The following is a 12,225-nucleotide window of genomic DNA, read 5'->3' as shown; positions in this document are numbered from 1 at the left end:
CTCTAGATTGAAAACATCAGCAAAGTAGGCTAACAAAGCTGAGAAAATCCCAAAAAAGGTGTGCTTTACAAGGTCCACTATTTGCATATGACCAAGGAGAGTAAACAAAAAGAAACTCCCAGAAGGACAACAGCAAGAGGCCTGAAGAACAATGGACAAAAGAGTCCCTCCCAAAGACCAGCATTAAGGCCTAAACAAGACCACATTTCCCATGACAAGGATAAAACATCCTTGGACAAGTGACTACTATGTGCCTTCCAATCTTCCCCTTTCCAAATGGGGACTTGATTATAGTCGGCATGTCAGTTGGCATACTGAGTATATGGATGCAGATAACTTGCCTCTTTAGTTGACAGATCTCTAGGTCACAAGAGACCCAAACCTGGACTAATGGGATGTCCTCACAGCTTCCTTGACACACACTACTGTGTATTCCCAGAAATCCTGGTTTTTAAGCTTGATGCTGTGACTAAATGACACTGTTGGTTGTCTCCTTAGGAGGATGGTGAGTGTATTTTACCTTCAATAAGGAGAGTGAGCCAAGTATTTAATGTCCAGAAGGGCATACTCTGGTATATATGAGTACTGCTTCCCAAAGATTTTCGACCCTCAACCTTCCAAGAACACAATAGGATTACTAGTTTCCTATGGTTGAATGAGGCCCTATGACTAGTATTAGCCAATGAATTATGAATGGAAGTGACACATGTCATTTATAGGAGAACAAGTAACAGAATATGTAATTTGGCAGTGTGAAACAGCCCCAAATTGTTTTCCTCTAGTACACAGTTTAGCAACTTCAAAGATAGTGACTGCATCCATTAACCTAAGAGCCTGAATGACATTGATAAATACGGCCCTGTTCTTTGCCAACACACAGTATGCGTGTAGTGTGAGAAAGAAATAAACCATTATTATTTTAATTCATTGACTTTTGGAACCTTTAACATTTATTTATTTTTGAGAGACAGAGAACAAGCAAGAGAGAAGCAGAGATGAAGACACAAAATCTGAAGCAGGCTCCAGGCTCTGAGCTATCGGCACCTGAGCTGAAGTCGGGTGCTTAACCAACTGAGCCACCCAGGCGCCCCACGGAACTTCTGGTTACCACAGCCCTATCTGTCCTATCTTGACTAATACACAGTTTTAAAAGTTCCTGCTATATTTTGATTACAGACAATGATTGCCCACTCACCCTACATTTATACAAAAATTGCTGTTCATATGATTCTTTGCAAGAAAAAAAACTGTTTTAATAAATTAAAAGAGCAAATCAAAACCATAGTGAAATACTGCCTCAGCAGTAACTGTCTGCCTACAGACAGTTATTTTTTTAATGGAAAATACCAATTCTTTTCAAGGATGTGGAGAAATTGAAACTCTCAAATGTAGCTGCTGGGGATGTAAATAGTGCAGCTGCTATGAAAACAGGTTGACAGTTCCTCAAAAAGTTAAACATAGAATTAAATATGACTCAGGAAATCCACTCTCAGGTGTGTATCCAAAAGAAGTGAAAACACATGTCTACACAGAAACTTGTACATAAATGTTTATAGCAGCATTATTCATAATGGGCAAAAAGTGGAAACCATTTAATTGTTCCTTGTCCAATGAATGTAACATGATTGCTGAATCAGGCATTTGCAATTTCCCAAGCTCCCTTTATGATATTTATGGTAGCAATTTGAGCATCATTGATTTGATAAAGCATTTAAATTTTTTTTAATGTTTTATTTATTTTAGAGAGAGAGAGAGAGACAACGTGAGCAGGGAAGAGTCAGAAAGAGAAGGAGACACAGAATCTGAAGACAAGTTCCAGGCTCTGGGCTAGCTGTCAGCACAGAGCCTGATGCGGAGCTCCAACCCACGAACTGCGAGATCATGAGCTGAGCCAAAGCCAGACTGAGCACCCAGGCACCCCAATAAAGTATTTTTTTTAATTTTTTAAATGTTTTATTTATTTCTGATACAGAGAGAGACAGAGCATGAGAGGGGGAGGGGCAGAGAGAGAAGGAGACACAGAACCAGAAGCAGGCTCCAGGCTCTGAGCTAGCCATCAGCATAGAGCCTGACGCGGGGTCGAACCCATGAAAGTGAGATCTGACCTGAGCCGAAGTCGGAGGCTTAACTGACTGAGCCACCCAGGCGCCCCAATAAAGTATTTTTAACAAAGATTCTTTTTTCTAATGTTTTTAATTTATTTTTGAGAGAGAGACAGCGTGAGCAGGGGAGGGGCAGAGAGAGAGGGAGACACAGAATCTGAAGCAGCCTCCAGGCTCTGAGCTAGCTGTCAGCACAGAGCCCGACGCCGGGCTCGAACCCATGAACCGAGAGATCATGACCTGAGCCGAAGTCGGACGCCCAACAGACCGAGCCACCCAGGTGCCCCCAATAAAGTATTTTTAAAGGAGACATTTTGGGTTAAAGCAAAAATATCATTTAAAAAACACTATTAGAGGAATGAGTGTTAGCTTTTGCTATAATACAAGGATTGATAATATTTCCTAAGTATCAGCTGAGTCTTCATTGATTCCCTTGCTCAACTAGTAAAGGAATTGTGTGCTTTCTTTGTTTTCCAATAAGTCTAACCAAGTGTGATGTTTTCAGAGCTAATTCTTTTTAACCTAATCCCGTCCCTATGAAAAGAAGGATAGCATCTCTAATAATAATAAAATAAATGCACATTTAAATGAGATACAGAGGTGACTGGGTGGCTCAGTTAGTGGAACATGCAACTCTTGATCTTGGGGTTGTGAGTTTGAGCCCCACAATCGGTGTAGAGATTACTTAAAAATCTTTTTAAATATGAGATACAAGTGCCTGGGTGGCTTAGTCAATGATCAGGTCATGATCTCACAGTTTATGGGTTCAAGCCCTGCATCGGGCTCTCTGTTGTCAGTGCAGAGCCCAAGTCAGAATATTTCTCTCTCTCTCTCTCTCTCTCTCTCTCTCTCTCTCTCTCTCTCTCTTTGTCCTTATCCCACTCATTCTCTCTATCTCTCAAAATAAATAAACATTAAAATATGAGATACAATATTTTACCTACCTGTTTTGCAAAGATATATAATGCCTATTATTGTCATGGATTGTTAAGATGAATATTCTCAATCATGAATAGAAAGAGTATAAATGATTTGCTTTTATTGGAAGACAAATTGAGAGTATAAAAATTTTATATATACATAAATTTGACATGACATCCTATTCTAGGAATGTATCCTTTAGTAATACTGACACAATTGTTCATAGCACATATATTCAAGGATGCTCTCTACAGCATTGTTGGTAATAACTGAAAAACTGTATACAATGCCATGTCTATCAGTGGGGAGTCAGATATATAAACTATACTACATATATTGAATAGAATTCTATGCCATCGCTTTTTAAAATGAGATGAATCTACCAATAGTGTTTTTCACAGAAGTAGAACAAACAATCCTAAAATGTATATGGAATTACAAAAGAGCCTGAATAGCCAAGGCAACCTTGAAAAACAAACCTGGAGGTAACCCAATTCCAAACTTCAAGTTATATACAAAGTTGTAGTAATAAAAACAGTATGGTACTGGCATATAAATAGATATGTAGATCAATGGAACAGAATAGAAAAACCAGATATAAATCAACAATTACATGGTCAATTAATCTTTGACAAAGGAAGAAAAAATATAGAATGGTGTGGGGAGCTGCCAGAAGAACAAAGATCAGCCGCCTGCAGGCAGGGCAGTGTTATCACTCCCCAGCTCAGCGCTGGAGACAGTCAGTCTGGGCTTCCTTATTGGCCCCTCAGGCCTGTGCTAAAATTGCAGTTTTGGTTTCCTCTTTACCCTAGCCTTTTCCTAAAAATCACTTGACCCTGTTTCTTAGCAACTGACCTACTTAGCTGCCTTGTTTCCCGCCTTCTACCCTTTATAAGATGTGTGTGTTCTCTCAATAAATGAGGCTTGATCAGAGACCTTGTCTTGCCTCCATTCTCTGTGCTCCCTGCCCTACCCCATTCTCACCCTCTCCCTCAGGACCTGCTTCAACTGACCTGCTGGAAGGGTCAGAATGGGAAAAAGAATGAAGTTGGACCACTTTCTGATACCATAACACAAAAATAAACTCAAAATGGATTAAAGACCTGAATGTGAGAACTGAAACCATAAAAATCCTAGAAGAAACAATAGGCAGTAATTTCTCTGACATTGGCAATAGCAACATTTTTCTAGATATGTCCCCTGGGGCAATGGAAATAAAAGCAAAAATAAACTTGGGACTACATAAAAATAAAAAGCTTCCTGGGGCACCTGTCTGGCTCAGTCAGATCACAGAGCATGTGATCTTAGGGTTGTGAGTGTGAGCCTGAACATTGGGTGTAGAGATTACATAGGGGGAAAAAAGCTTCTGGACAGCAAAGGACACAATCAACAAAACCAAAAGGCAACCTACTGAATGGGAGAAGATACTTGCAATGACATATCCAGTAAAGGGGAAGTACCCAAAATATACAAAGACCTTATACAGCTCAACACCCAAAAAGCAAATAATCCAGTTTAAAAATTGGCATAAGACATGGATAAATATTTCTCCAAAGAAGACATACAGATGGCCAACAGACACAGGAAAGGATGTTCAACAACACTCTTCATCAGAAAAATGCAAATCGAAAGTACAGTGAGATATCACCTCACACTGGTCAGAATGGCTAAAATCAAGAGCACAAGAAACAAGTGTTGGCAAGGATGTGGAGAAAAAGGAACTCTCATGCATTGTTAGTAGGAATGCAAACTGGAGCAGACACTGTGGAAAATAGTATGGAGATTCCTCACAAAATTAAAAATAGAACTACTGTATGATTCAGTAATCACACTACTGGGTGTTTATCCCCCCCCCAAATAAATAAATAAATAAAACTGCTTATTCAAAAGGATATATGCACCCCTATGTTTATTGTAGCATTATTTACAGTAGTCAAATTATGGAATCAGCCCAAGTGTCCATCCACAGATAAATGTATAAGAAGATGTGATATATGTATACATACATATATGTGTGTGTGTGTATATATATGTATATATATATATACAATGAAATATTATTCAGTCATAAAAAGGAATGAAGTCTTGCCATTTGCAACAACGTGGATGGAGCTAGAGAGTATAATGCTAAGTGAAATAAGTCAGTCTGAGAAAGACAAATACCACAGTTTCACTCATATGTGGAATTTAAAAAACAAAACAAATGAGCAAAGGAAAAGAGAGAGAGAGTTTTAACTATAGAGAAAAAAATGATGGGGTGAGGGAATGGGTGAAATAAGAGATGAAAATTAAAAAGCACACTTATCAGGATAAGCACTGGCTAGTATAGAATTGTTGAATCACTATATTGCACCCCTGAAACTAATATAACACTGTACATTCACTATGCTGGAATTAAATTTTAAAACTTAATAATTAATTAGTTAATTAATTAAATAAGATTATAGAAACTGACATGGAAAAATGCCTGAGCTATATTTGGTGGGGGGAATTATATGATTTATATTTCTGTGGGGAAGAAAACCATTACTAAAGTAGTTCTATTACTATTACTAGTAATAGCAAACACCATTTGTAAGATACTTCCTTAAGCATAGTACATAAATTATTTTATTTAATCTTCACAATGACCCTATGTGATGAGTCTATAATAACACCATTTATATATATATATATTAATGTTTATTTATTATTGAGAGACAGAGGGAGATAGAACATGAGAATGGGAGGGGCAAAGAGGGGCAGACACAGAATCCAAAGCAGGCTCCAGGCTCTGAGCTCTCAGCACAGAGCCCGATGCAGGGCTCGAACTCATAAACCGCAAGATCATGACCTGAGCTGAAGTCGGATGCTTAACCAATTGAGCCACCCAGGCGCCCCTAGTGACACCATTTGCAAGTGACCAAAATGGGGAATAGTTTAAGTAAGTAACTTGTCCATGAGCTCATAGACAAAAAGCTGGAATTGGAACCCAGGCAGTCTAGCACTAGAGTCCATGATCTTAACTATATATGTATATATATGTATGTATTCTATCTGATATATATGTTATATATATGTGTGTGTGTGTGTGTGTGTACACAAAACTATAATCATATACATCAAACTCTTAACAATGGTTATTTCTTGATGAGGATTACAGGGACTTCCAAATTCTCAGTTAACATTTTCAGGTAATATTTAGTTTTTTGTTACACCATGAATATACTAGTTTTATAGACAAATACTTATTTAGTTCCTGCCATGAGCCAGGCACTGATCTAGGTACTGGGGAAAGCAATATTTTAGTAATAAGGTAATGAGCTACTAACAAATATCTCAAAGATTTCAATATCTTACAAAATTAAGCTTTATATTTCATGCACATCACAGCCTGAGTTGAGTGTTCAGCAGGCAGCTTTTCATATTTTGATTCAAGGATTCTGTCTCCTATCAACTTATGGTGGCACCATCTTCTCAAGCAAGTATATGCAAACATTTTCTATAAAAGATAGTAATATTTTAGGTTTTGTGGAACATACTGTCACCATCCTGACATTGTGGCATGAAAGCAACCATAGAAAATAAACAAATAAATGGACATGGCTGTGTTCCAATAAACCTTTATTTACAAAAACTTTGGTGGGCTGGATTTCACCCGTGGGAGATCATTTAGCAGTCCTGTTCCAAAGTCTTCTAAAAGTTGTGGACTTGATCTTCTCTGCATTCAAGAGGCCAAAAGAAACAATAAGGCAGGCAAGAAATGGGACATGACTTCTACCCATTCTCCAGGTAGCCAGAATCAAGACTCATGGCCCCAACCAAATAAGCCTGGAATACATATATTCTTGTGACTTAATGAAAGGAAAAGAGATTTGTGACCATCTAGGCAGCCTGTGGCAGAGTCAATTCTTTTTGTCACCAAATACCCTGTTTACTAATTTTCCTTTGTATAGATAATACTCTCCTCATCCCCAATGAGGACAGCCCAAAGTTCCATACAGTAAATACATCCAGCTCAAAGTCCAACTCCTCTAGGTAATGTCCAGTTTTCTCTATCAGGCTCAGGTTGGCTCTTTATGGTCTGGTGACCTATGAACTAAAAAGATAAATAATCTTCCCAGACACACCCATGCCCATTGGTAATGCAATAAAGACAGGACAATTGAAAAACACTCTCATTCAGAACAAGGAAGAATTGAACACACAGTTCTCACTGGGTCACATAGTTCTGAAATCCCACAGGGTAAATATTGTAAAGTTATCTTTCTCTGGTTGTGAGTCAACACCTCTGATGGTTTTGATACCTAACAACAGTTTGTTACTCCATAAGGATGCCCTTACTCCACTCAAGCTCCAATATCCTATACTGGGCAACCATCTGTATGAATGTCTTCCCCTACCCATGTTCTAACACCCATTGGTAGGCCTCCCCTCCAAAGGACACCCTTCTTACCTGAGTCAGGCTCTAATGCCTCTGTCCAGGCGACACCATGTTGTCAGTTAGTTTCTCAGCTTCACCTAATGACTTTGGGATGGGATAGTTCAGGAAGGGAAAAAGAAAAAAAGAAAAGAAAATGAAGGGGGAAGAGGAAGAGGCAAAGGAAAACGTCATAGCCCTCCTTAACTAATTTATTTTTTTTTTGAAGATTTATTTTTGAGAGAGAGAGAGCACAAGTGGGAAAGGGGCGGGGGGCGGGGGGAAGATCCAAAGCAGGCTGGGCTGACAGCAGTGAGCCCTTTGGGGGGGCTGGAACTCACGAACTGTGAGATCACGAACTGAGCCGAAGTCAGACGCTCAATTGTCTGAGCCACCCAGGTACCCCTAATTTCTTATTATTGAGATATAGAAGCAGTCAGGAGTTTCACCTGCAAGTTTCCAAATTTTAGATTCTATTCCCTTCTATTTCTTCTTACAAATCCATGGGGGAGTTCTTTCCTGATCTCATCCCTTTCTTATACTACCTTGCCACAGACTGTTAAAAATAACCTCTATTAAGTTTCTATTTTCTATTCCCACAGGACTCAGTAGACACATAGTCTGCTGCTCAAGTAATCTCAAAACATTCTGACAAATGTTTTGCCACTGCATCTCATGACTAACCATCTTTTAATTGACATATACCAGGTTTATTGCAGCCCACCACCCACTTGCCATGTAAATGCCACATAGATTTGTTTGCTATTTACAGTTGCGTTTCACTTTAAGCAGTGAACAAAACACATCAAGCCTCTACTTCTACTGAATGTACATCGGTAGTATTCTAACTCCTCATATGGTTTCGTTGTAGGAAGGACATGATTGCTTGAAAATGTACTCAAGGTTTGTTTTAGTCAGATATCATAAGACATGGAGACACAGAAACTGGCATAAAGGAAGTTTTTATACTCATGGATCCCTAGAAGCAGGAGGCATGGCACACCACACAAGACCACAGGGCAAGCACCATGAGGCAGATGGAGTGAGGGGAAAGTTTAGGCAAAAGCTTTTCTTTTTGTTTTCATGGGGAGGAAGGGGTGAGGCAGGATAAGCAAGCTAAGCAGGTTTAGGATTGGATAGCTTGATTTCCGTGGGTTCCCAGCTATAGGAATGGTCCCCTGGTGCCCAGCACCTTGCCCTGGAGTGATCTAGGGTGGGAGATTAATGTCCTGAACTTCTGAAACTTGGTAAAAGGAGGGGTAGACCAAGGATTGGATGGTTTGCTTATCAAAGGTTTATTCCTTTACTATCTCTAGGAATTTGCTAACTCTGGGAGGGGCATTTCCTCTCTAGGTCCATAAGGTCCTAAGATGTCAAAGCATCATAAAATACAAAACATTTTAAAAGGTGGGGGAAAGTTCTCTTCACTTGGATCACTCCCTGTAGATCTCTCATCTATTTAGCAGGACTCAAATGCTATCTTCTTTAGCCACCTTTTCACATTCCCATACATGCATCATCCAGATTCAAAAAGCATCAAGATTTGGCACACTTGCTTCCTCTCTGTCATCTTCTCTCTCCCCTGAATTCTTTCAGAGCAAACTCCAAACATGTCATTCATCCCTACATACTTTAGAATGCTTTCCTTGACAGCTGATTGAGTGTCTAACTCTTTGTTTTGGCTCAGGTCATGATCTCACGGTCATGAGATGGAGCCCTGTGTGGGGCTCAGGGCAGAGTATAGAGCCTGCTTGGGATTCTCTTTCTCTCTCTCTCTCTGTCCCTCCACTGCTTATTCTCTCTTTCTCTCTCTCTTTCAAAATAAAATAAATTTTAAAAATGGGGGGTGGCTGTGTGGCTTAGAATGCTTTCCTTTAAAAATGGCTGCTTTCCTAAATTACCATATTATTTCTAGGTACCTAGAAATAAAATCACTCTTGTTTAAAAAAAATTTTTTTAATGTTTATTTTTGAGATGGAGAGACAGCACACAAGCAGGGAAGAAACAGAGAGAGAGAGAAAGACAGAATTGGAAGCAGGTTCCAGGCTCTGAGCTGTCAGCACAGAGCCTGGCATGGGCCTGGAACTCAGAAATTGTGAGATCATGACCTGAGGTAAAGCTGGTTGCATAACCAATTGAGCCACCTAGACGCCCCTCACTCATCTTTTTGATTTTTATTTTTAATTTATTTAAAAATTTTTTAAACATTATTTATTTTTGAGAGACAGAGAGAGACAGATCATAAGCAGGGGAGGGGCAGAGAGAGAGGGACACACAGAATCTGAAGCAGGCTCCAGGCTCTTAGCTGTCCGCACAGAGCCAGACGAGGGGCTTGAATCCATGAACTGTGAGATCATGACCTGAGCCTAAGTCAGACACTCAACTGACTGAGCTACCCAGGTGCTGCTCACTCAACTTTTTAAAAAGAGTAACTGATTAAAATTTTTTAATGTTTATTTATTTTTGAGGGGAGAGGGGATGAGAGAGAGGGTAGAAAGATTCCCAAGCAGACTCTATACTGCCAGCGCAGAACCCTACACAGGTCTTGAACTCACTAACCTTGAGATTGTGACCTGAGCTGAAACCAAGAGTTGGACACTTAACTGACTGAGCAACCCAGTCCTCCCAAGAGTAACTGATTTTTTGAGAGTTTTAGTGCCTCTCTGTGGTAGGCAGAATAATGCCCCCTCCAAAAAAAAAAAAAATGCCCACTTTTAGCCCTAGAACCTGTGAATTTGTTACCATCCAAAAGGAATTTGCAAATGCAATTAAGTTAAGAATCTTGAGAAAAAGAATCTTTAAAAAAATTTTTTTTAATGTTTTATTTATTTTTGATACAGAGAGAGACAGAGCCTGAGAGGGGAAGGGGCAGAGAGAGGACACAGAACCGGAAGCAGGCTCCAGGCTCTGAGCTAGCCGTCAGCACAGAGCCTGACGCGGGGCTCGAACCCATGAACGTGAGATCTGACCTGAGCCGAAGTCAGAGGCTTAACCGACTGAGCCACCCAGGTGCCCCGAAAAAAAAAAAAAAAAAGAATCTTGAGATGGGAATTGAGGTCTATTCCAATGGGGCTTTTTCTGTAGACCTACATTTTTGGAAACACCTCATAGAGTACATGCATGGTTTCTTTTATTCACATTTCCTATGTGTTAGATCTGTGAGAAAGAATTACAAGACATCTATCTGCTAAAATTTGTGAGAGACCTAATAGTCAATATTTTTTCTAAATATTAGGTATTGGCATATCTCAACAATCTGTACAGTTCTAGGGTGTGTTTAGTTTAAGAGTGAATATGATTTCAACTCATCCACATTCACAGGTATTTGAAATTGAGAACCAGGCAGGTCCATCTACTGTGACCCTGAATGTGGCCCTAAAGAAATTGGATCCCAAAGATTACAGGAGGAGAATTTTTAAGTCTGTCTATATTTAATTGGAGATCAAAGAAGTCCAACTGAAAGAACTCTGGACTGACAGTGACAACTGTGGATGGAACAAAAGTTATTTTTTTTTTACTTTATTTATTTTAGAGAGAGAGCAGGGGAGGGCGAGAGAGGGGGGAACAGAGGATCTGAAGCAGGCCCCCACACCAACAGCAAAGAGCCTGATGCAGGGGTGGAACTCATAAACCATGAGATCATGACCTCAGCCAAAGTCAGACATACAACCAACTTAGCCACCAAAAAGTTCTTTTTAAAAGGGATTTTTTTTTTAAGATTATGATTCTGACTTTGGAGGAATTACAATGATTGGCAGTGGAAGGAATCACATGTAAAATTCCTTAAATAAAAACTTATTGACTAAAATAAAAACAATCGAGATGGGGAGGTTATCCTGAATTATCCACATGGGCCCAATATTATCATAAGGGTCCTTATAATTAAAAGGAGTCAGGATAGAGTCTGAGGAGGAGATGAAACAACTGAAGCCAAACCATAAATGTGAGAAACCCTCAGAAGTTGGAAAAGGCAAAAAAAAAAAATTCCCTCCTGGAGCCTACAAGCTCTAGATGACCTGCTGACACACTGATTTTAGCCCCATGGGGCCCATTTTACCTACTGCTATAAGACAACAAATTTGTGTTGTTTTAAGCTACTAAATTTGTGGTAATTTGTTACAACAACTATAGGAAACTAATGCACTTTGTATGTGAACATGAGCGTGTTTCTAGCTAACCTAAAAAGTACACAATTACTGAATCCTACTCCTACCAATAATTGATATAATTTTGATTATATATCATTACCTTATGGAAATTGAGCTTTTCTTTTCTTCTAATATTTTGTTTTTATGTAATCTCTACACTGACATGGGGCTTGAACTCATAACCCCAAGATCAAGAGTCACATGTCCTATCTAACTGAGCCAGCCAGGCACTCAGAGCTTTTCTTTTTATTTAGGAGTTCTTCTCAATTCTTAGCTTGAGAGATGAGAGAATTTTCATAGTAGTGCTAAAATAATTAAATATCTGGAGAATGCCAAATATATTTAATTATGATTAATATCATCCCCATTTACCAGGTGAAAGTGAACCTCTTTATGGTTTGTCTAAGAAACTCCAAAGTTTAGGTATATAACAGTTTTATTATTTTGAATTTGAAGTTTGGATGTGAAGACAGTAATTTTTAAATTCATCAGAGGAAAATTTTTTCAATTTTTTAAAAAGTTTATTTATTTTGAGAGAGAGTACAAGCAGGGAAGAGGCAGAGAGAATCCCAGGCAGGTTCCACACTATCAGTGCAGAACCCCATGCAGGGCTCAAACCCATAAACCATGAGATATGACCTGAGCCGAAGTCAGA

The 12,225-nt window shown here is 39.2% G+C and overlaps 1 non-coding gene across 1 annotated transcript; it reads left to right on the top strand.

Moving 5' to 3' along the window:
• Positions 1-10,472: 10,472 nt before the first annotated feature.
• LOC115288851 lies at positions 10,473-10,604 on the top strand. Its single transcript, XR_003907238.1, has one exon. It is a non-coding gene; the product is annotated as a small nucleolar RNA SNORA18 (small nucleolar RNA).
• The last annotated feature ends 1,621 nt before the right edge of the window (positions 10,605-12,225 follow it).

This window comes from Suricata suricatta, chromosome 3 (genome assembly GCF_006229205.1).
Source record: "Suricata suricatta isolate VVHF042 chromosome 3, meerkat_22Aug2017_6uvM2_HiC, whole genome shotgun sequence".
Lineage (NCBI taxonomy): Eukaryota > Metazoa > Chordata > Mammalia > Carnivora > Herpestidae > Suricata > Suricata suricatta.
Note: the sequence above shows the minus strand (reverse complement) of the source record. Positions and strands in the feature narration are given on the sequence as shown.